This window comes from Pistacia vera, unplaced genomic scaffold (assembly GCF_008641045.1).
Source record: "Pistacia vera cultivar Batoury unplaced genomic scaffold, PisVer_v2 Contig441, whole genome shotgun sequence".
NCBI classification, from domain to species: Eukaryota; Viridiplantae; Streptophyta; class Magnoliopsida; order Sapindales; family Anacardiaceae; genus Pistacia; species Pistacia vera.
The window spans coordinates 895,541-903,820 of record NW_022196270.1 but is presented as its reverse complement, the minus strand read 5'-3'; positions in this window follow the sequence as shown (position 1 = coordinate 903,820).

The following is an 8,280-nucleotide window of genomic DNA, read 5'->3' as shown; positions in this document are numbered from 1 at the left end:
TTTATTCAAAATATAACATTTATTTCCATATTCTCAAAATATATTCTATGTTATAATCAATTTTTTTAAACCCCCTAGATTTGTTAATTAACTAACACCCCCTAATTCTTTTTATTTTTAGAAATTGACAAAAACACCACCGCAACCACATTTGCCAGATTCCGGCCACCACCGTCAGAAGTTGGCTGGATTTGGTATAATGGCACTACTAACTGGATCTAATCGGTAGGCACCATCTATCTTTTCCGATCAGATCTTTGGCCGTAAATAGTGTCAACGACGACCATATCTTTGGCATCGTTGACGACCAAATGCACAAGATCTAGCCTATTGGCAAATCTAGCCATAGATCTGACTTTTTCTGGTAAGATCCATCGTGAACTGGTAAAAATGTCATATTGAAGCACGATTGCAGATCAGCAGTCGTGCATCGATCGATGACTGACCACTCTGGCGTGGTGGTCGTGCTGTCGGTATTTATGGTAGGTGGGTGTTGTTTTATTATTTTATATTTATTATAGGAGTGTTTAGTAAATAAATAAATCTAGAGGATATTTTTTTTAATTTTTATATTCTACATTGTAATAACCACTCAATTTTACTTTTTTTTTTAAATATTATATAAAAAAATCATATATGAACCAACCCACTCAAGTATTCGAATTGAATAAATCATTTGCCTATAGAAATACAATAATGGATAAAGCTAATATATCAATCACTTTATTTTCTTTTATTTCAACATCCGCGGGGCACCATGAGTTAATGCATCATTACAAAACTACAAAGAAAGTGCAAAGAAAATCTAAAGTAAAAAGATCCAATAAGAATAAATCTCTTTAGCTTTTACATTTCCCTTGGCAAGGAAGCTACGCATTTTCTTCTTTCTCTTCACCGCCTTTCCTTTCTTCTTATAAACCTCTAAATCCTTCATCTCACTCCTTCTCATGAACACACTTTCTTCTTCCTCTCTTTCTAATATGGCGTAGAACACTTATCGACCTCTGCCAATCTCTCTTCGACCACAAGTTTCGTCTCGATCCTTGCACCGTCTCCGCTCCGATGATTTGTCAATCTCGGCTTAAAAGTTCCTCGCGATACTCCAACACGGTGTCCGGCCGATCGGAGATGGTCCGATAGGTTAGGGTTTCAATGTTGGAGCGATGAACAGATTCAGTTCGTTGTTTCATCGGTACTTGATCGCCTTTTCTCGATCTCTATTGGTTAGTTTTGCTGCTGTTATTTTTTGTTTGCTTGATGTATTATTTTTGGGTTTTGTTTGTTGTTCGAATTTGGAAATGTTTAATTTGGTGGTTGTGTTTGTGTTCTTCTTCGTTTAAATTTGTTGTGGTGGGGGATTTGATTGGGTTTTTTTGTTTTGTTTTGTGTGTGATTGTGTGGACAGTGGACAAGCGGGACACTTAGTTGTTGCTGTCGTGCAGCAGCTGCTGGACTTTGCTATTTGCTATTTGGAGAAGTCGGAGTTCAGTACCGATGATTTCAGCGTACAGGTTTGTAACTTCTCTGATATGTTAAATTAGAATGCGAATAAGGTGCTGTTAATTAAAGAAGGGGGGGGGAGAGAATAGAAGGTGATGGTACCTTTATCTTGGTTTATCTTATTTTTGAATAGGTAACTGAAATGTTTCTAAGTGTTGCACAAGCATAATCCAACTTGTTGATTGTTATTGTTTTAGCTATCTTCCTTCTCTCAAACTTAGCTTCCACTGGTCTGCCGTGTCACACCTTTTATTGTTTAGTTTAATTAACTTGGCCAAGCCCCATGGGTGGGATATATTTTAGTTTGGATTTCATAAATGTTGGTCTGATCTTGGTTTGAGTTTAAAAGAGTGGAACAGATCTTTTTTGTTCAGTTTCGGACCTCAATTTATAGAGCCAGCCTGAATTAACTGCATATGACAGTGTAACAGACGCAAGAATATATAATACATAATAAATACTTTATTAAATACTTTATAACAAGGATGATATATGACAGGTTATTTACACACAATTTATACATGGGTGCATATCATATTTCAAAACCAGTTGAGGGCGGTTCCTCAAACACTGCATTTGCTGAAAAAATGTAAAGATGTGCAACAATTTGATATATGTCAAATCTGTTTGTAGGAAGTATTATTTCAAATGAATGCTATATATTGTTAATGTTACATATTTTGCCTAATAGGGTCTCATCTAATCCTGTTTGGCTTTTGTTAAACCTCATTTAGGAATAGATTCTTTAGAGATAGTTTTGATAATCTTAAAGAAAATTCCCATTGTATGCAAGTTTGATTATTCACTAATAGTGGTGGTAGTTGCAAAGAAAATTCCCATTGTTTGCAAGTTGGATTACTGATAAGAGATTCTTATCTGCCATAACAGTAAGTATAGCATGTTTGCAATTTTGTTAAATTTTGACGTATAATGCCCTATAGAGAGTATCCATATCCATTGTGATTCACATTTTTAGCTAATAGTTGTCTTCGACTTTGGGGGATTACATCTGACCGAAAGAAAGTTTTATGAATTGATGCTGGGATGGAGATTACTTTTACATATTTTTTTCCTCATATTGTCCTCCTCCACAACACCAAACTGTTCCAGCCCTAGTGTGGATAGTACTCTTGTGTACCCTTGAGATCTTACTAACAAAACTAGCTAGTTTTTGCAAATTAAAGCGCTTGTTCTCAGAAGCAATCTGTGTAGTGTTCTTCACCTTAGTTTTTTTTTTAATTAATTAATTAATTTATTTTTATTTAATATGAGATTGATTGGTTTTGTTTTGTTTGTGGTTTATACAATATTTCAAGTAAAAGTTAATGGGTTTCTAAAAGCATAATATTCTTTTTGACTATTTACTTATACACCTATATTCTATCAGATATTTTTATTTTGGTGTGTGCATGAATAGAGCCAAAAAAATTTTAGGAGGGTCAACGCATTGATTAATTAATAAGATGAAAATAATTTTAGGAAAATAGCACTTAGACAAAATGAAAGCCATTTATGGTATTTACATTGATGATTTAACAAGATGAAATAATTTAAGAAATTAGTAGTTACTCAACATTAAAGCCATATATAATATTTACATTCAATGTTTCTATAATTATCCTTGGATCATATTCATGTTTGGAATGTGATATATGATGGCCGCATTTTATTGAATATTTGTTTCTGTAATTATCCTTAGCTAGTTTTGTCCTTCGGGTTGTGTATGTGTGGGTGGGTTGGCATGATGAAAAGATAGAATTTCTGATCATGAGACTCACTATAGTTTTATGGGTTAGGGCTGTTATGGCAGTCTTCTGAGTCATTTGGATAGAAAGAAACTGAAGAATATTTGAAAAGACAACAGGGGATGAGATTGAATTCTTATGGGACAAACCAAAGATTTGGGATATGCTTTGGGCATCTATCCACATGAATTTCATGATGTGCCTTTTTTCTTTATTCTTAACAATTGGGAAGCTGTAGTGTTGTGATTATAGGAGTATAGTTTTACTGTTTTTGTAGTTTTCAGGTCCTTTTATTATGTCCTGTATCTTTTATTTGTTTTTGTTTCTAGGCTATCATGCCTCATACATGTATAGATGGTACTGTAGGCAGCTTATATACTTCTTTGGTGGCGTTTGAATCATATAATGTTTTATTATAGGAGGATATTATATTAACGGAAAGAAAGATCACCTTGAAGATTACTGAGAATGTTTAGAAAATATGTTTGGTTGGTTCGAATAAATTGATGAATGATATGCTTGGTTGGGAGGATAAATGGGTGGGTATGTTATATAGATTATTAATTTGTCCTTTTTTTTTTAATAATTAATATAATAGTATTTTTTATTATTATTTTTTGAACCATTTCTTTTAACTCCCTATATTTGAAACTTTGCTAAAACACCCCAGCCATATAAAATTTTAATTTGCAGCAAAATCACCCACACCCACCCCAAGCTAGTGCCTGCAGCCAGCCATCACCGCCGGTCGTCGTCGACAGTCAACGGAATGGTGCATAGTAGGCCGTATATGGTCGGTCGTGCGCCGGAAAAACCGGAAATGGTCATGGGTCACAAATCCGTGGCTGAAAAACAGCCAGATCTATGGCCATTTCACGGTTAGATCTAACTGTTTCCGGCCATGGATCTGGATCTGTGATCCATGGTCGGAAAAGGCCTTACTGGTGCATGACCAGCTAGATCCTACTGGTCGTGAACTATTACGGCGACTGACGCCGGCGGTTGGCGAGGGTGAGTCACGGTCGGCGGTGGTCTTGGTTGGCTAGGGGTATTATGTTAACTTATAAATTTTTTTGTAGTGGGGTGTTTTAGTTAATTTCTCAAATGTAGGGAGGCTAGGAAATTGTTATTCGGTAGACATTTGATGACAATTGTGTCCAAAATGGTTTTTAATTAAGGGCAAAATGGGTAGAAAAATCAGGGGTGTGTTAGTTTAGTATTTTTGCACAATCTAATCCCTATCTTACCCAAAATACACATTTGTTTTCTTATTCTGAAAATCTTTTTCTATTCTATTCAATTATTTTTATACCCCCTAGCTTTGTTAATTTAACTAAACACCCAAAAAAAAGTTTAGAAATTGACAAAAACACCCCCACCCACCCAGATTTGCCAAATTCCGGCCATCATCGCCGGAAGGTGGCCGGAATCTGGTATAATGGCGCACTACCGGTTGGATCTAGTCGGTAGCTCGCCGATCTAGCCTTTTTTAATTATGGATAAACGACAGGGTCTTTCTTTCTACATACAAAAAAGTAGGTGCTGCTACCTCTGCCCCTACAGCTCTTTACGCCCATGCAAAAATCGTAGTTGTTGCTTCTCTTTGCCTTTCCTGCGTCTGGGTCTTTATCAACTACTGAGGGGCTACCTAAAGCACTTGTTCATTCCCCTAGCGTACTCCTTCATCGGCAGATGTGCAACCGGTATATTTTTTTTTTTTTGTCTCTTTTAGCTTTATAGCGAGTAAATTTATTTCTATTTTCGTTGCTTCAAATTTAGCGCATACCTCAAGCTTTATCCGCCACATCCCGTGTCAGGTCTCATTCCAAAGTGTCTGTTGTTCCTTGTTGCTCGCGAAGCCTGTCAATGGTAGCCTAAGAGCAAGTCAAAACTACGAGAAGGTTGCGAGATGAAGTTAGCGAGAGATTTGAAAATTAGACTTCAAGTTAGTGTGCCGCGTGTTAAGAAAGCAGAGACAACCCCAGGCTTTGCCCTAATTCCCATCTAAGGTTGAATAAGATTCGATAGGGTTTCAATGTTGGAGCGATGAACAGATTCAGTTCGTTGTTTCCATCGGTCACTTGATCGCCTTTTCTTCTCGATCTCTATCTGGTTAGTTTTGCTGCTGTTGATTTTTTGTTTTGCTTGATCGTATTATTTTTGTGTTTTGTTTGTTGTTCGAATTTGGAAATGCTTTAATTTGGTGGTTGTGTTTTTGTTTCCCTCTTCGTTTAAATTTTGTTGTGGTGGGGTATTTGATTGGCTTATTTTTGTTTTGTTTTGTGTGTGATTGTGGGGACAGTGGAACAAGCGGGACACTTAGTTGTTGCTGTCGTGCAGCAGCTGCTGGACTTTGCCATTTGCTATTTGGAGAAGTCGGAGTTCAGTACCGATGATTTCGGCGTACAGGTTTGTAACTTCTCGATATGTTAAATTAGAATGCGAATAAGGTGCTGTTAATTAAGAAGGGGGGGGAGAGAATAGAAGGTGATGGTACCTTTATCTTGTTTATCTATTTTGAATAGGTAACTAAAATGTTTCTAAGTGTCCCACAAGCATAATCCAACTTGTGATTGTTATTGTTTTGCTATCTTCTTTCTCTCAAACTTAGCTTCCACTGGTCTGCCGTGTCACACCCTTTATTGTTTAGTTTAATTAACTCGCGCAAGCCCCATGGGTGGGATGTTATTTAGTTTGGATTTCATAAATGTTGGTCTGATCTGGTTTGAGTTTAAAGAGTGGAACAGATCTTTTTGTTCAGTTTCGGACCTCAATTTATAGAGCCCTGAATTAACTGCATATGACGGTGTAACAGATGCAAGAATATATAATACATAATAAAATCTTATAAATACTTTATAACAAGGATGAATATGCCAGGCTATTTACACACAATTATACATGGGTGCATATCAATTTCAAACTAGTTGAGGGCGGTTCCTCAAACACCGCATTTGCTGAAAAAATGTAAAGATGTGCAACAATTTGATATATGTCAAATCTGTTTGTAGGAAATAATATTTCAGAATGCTATATATTTTGATGTTACATATTTTGCCTAATAGGGTCTCATCTAATCCTGTTTGGCTTTTGTTAAACCTCATTTAGGAATAGATTCTTTAGAGATAGTTTTGATAATCTTAAAAAATTCCCATTGTATGCAAGTTGATTATCACTATAGTGGTGGTAGTTGCAAGAAAATTCCCATTGTTGCAAGTTGGATTACTGATAAGAGATTCTTATCGCCATAACAGTAAGTATAGCATGTTTGCAATTTTGTTAGATTTTGAACTATAATGCCCTATAGAGAGTATCCATATCCATTGTGATTTACATTTTTAGCTAATAGTTTTCTTCGACTTTGGGCGATTCATCTGACCGAAAGAAAGTTTTATGAATTGATGCTGGGATGGAGATTCCTTTTGCATATTTTTTTCCTCGTATTGTCCTCCTCCACAACACCAAACTGTTCCAGCCCTAGTGTGGATAGTACTCTTGTGTACCTTGAGATCTTACCAACAAACTAGCTAGTTTTGCAAATTAAAGCACTTGTTCTCAGAAGCAATCTGTTTAGTGTTCTTCACCTTAGTTTTTTTTTTTTTTTAATTAATGAATTATTTATTTTTATTTATATGAGATTGATTGGTTTTGTTTTGTTTGGGGTTTATAAATATTTCAAGTATGCTCTTTATTTTTAAGAAAGAGACTTAATGGGAGAGAGAACTAATAAATAAAATGCATAGGAATTTGTAGTTTATTAATTAAAATTAGGATAGAAAGTGAAATTTGACTCTCTAAATGTGGAGAGTCAAACTCACTCTCTAATTTATATTTTAAAGATAAAGAGTCTGTTGGACTCTTGTTTTTATGGATAAACTCTTTATAATAAAGAGTTTAGGTCATATAAAGAGTCATTTGGAGATGTTCTAAGATGTATCTTGGATTCTCTTTGGTTTTAAATTCATTTTCTTCCCATGATTTTGTTTTATGAGATCCATTTTATTTGGGCTTATATTTTTTGGTTTGGAAAACCTAACTTGACCCATTTAAATAATGCTATTATTCAAGCCCAACCTCAATGCTTTTTTTTTTTTTTAAAGTAATTTTTTTTTTTAAATTTAAAATGATATTCTAATTTTATTTCACATGTGCTCTTAATTAAAAAAAAAAATGAGAAAAAGGTTTGAAAGAGTTTAATCAAAACCAAAATAATAAGAGTAACTATTAGGAAGGTTTAATTGGTTGTTAATATTTAAACTAAAATTTGTGGTAAAGACAAGATCTTAATCACATGCGAAAATAGATATACAAATAAACGTACAGTCTTAAATTCGATTTCCTATATAAACACTTGAAATTTAAGTAGAAATTGTAACGGTGGACTACTGCATTAGTTTTCCTCAAGGAATAGTCATATGCATAAACTGACGCGAATACCTTGATTACTTAATTATAAATAATATATAACGTCATGCATATATACCAAGGGCCCCTTTGATGCACAATTTTTTACTACTCTATTCCCTATTCTATTCAAAATACAACATTTATTTCCATATTCTCAAAATATTATTCTGTATTATAATCAATTTTTTTAAACCTCCTAGATTTGTTAATTAACTAAACACCCCCCAATTTTATTTTTTTTAGAAATTGACAAAACACCCCAGTAACCCACATTTGCCAGATTCCGGCCACTACCGTCATAAGTTGGCTGGAATTTGGTATAATGGCGCACTACTAGCTAGATCTAACCGGTAGTGTACCGATCTAACCTTTTCCGACTAGATCTTTGGCCATAACTAGTCGTCAACGACGACCATATCTTTGGCCATCGTTGACGACCAAATGCGACAAGATCTAGCCGTCAATGGCCAAATCTATCCATAGATCTGACCTTTTCTGGTCAAATCCATCGTGGATCTGGTAAAAAAAGGTCATATTGAAGCATGATTGGCTAGATGCAGCAGGTCGTGCATCGATACAATGACTTTGACCACTCTCTAGCGGTAGTGACCGATTGTCGGTATTTAAT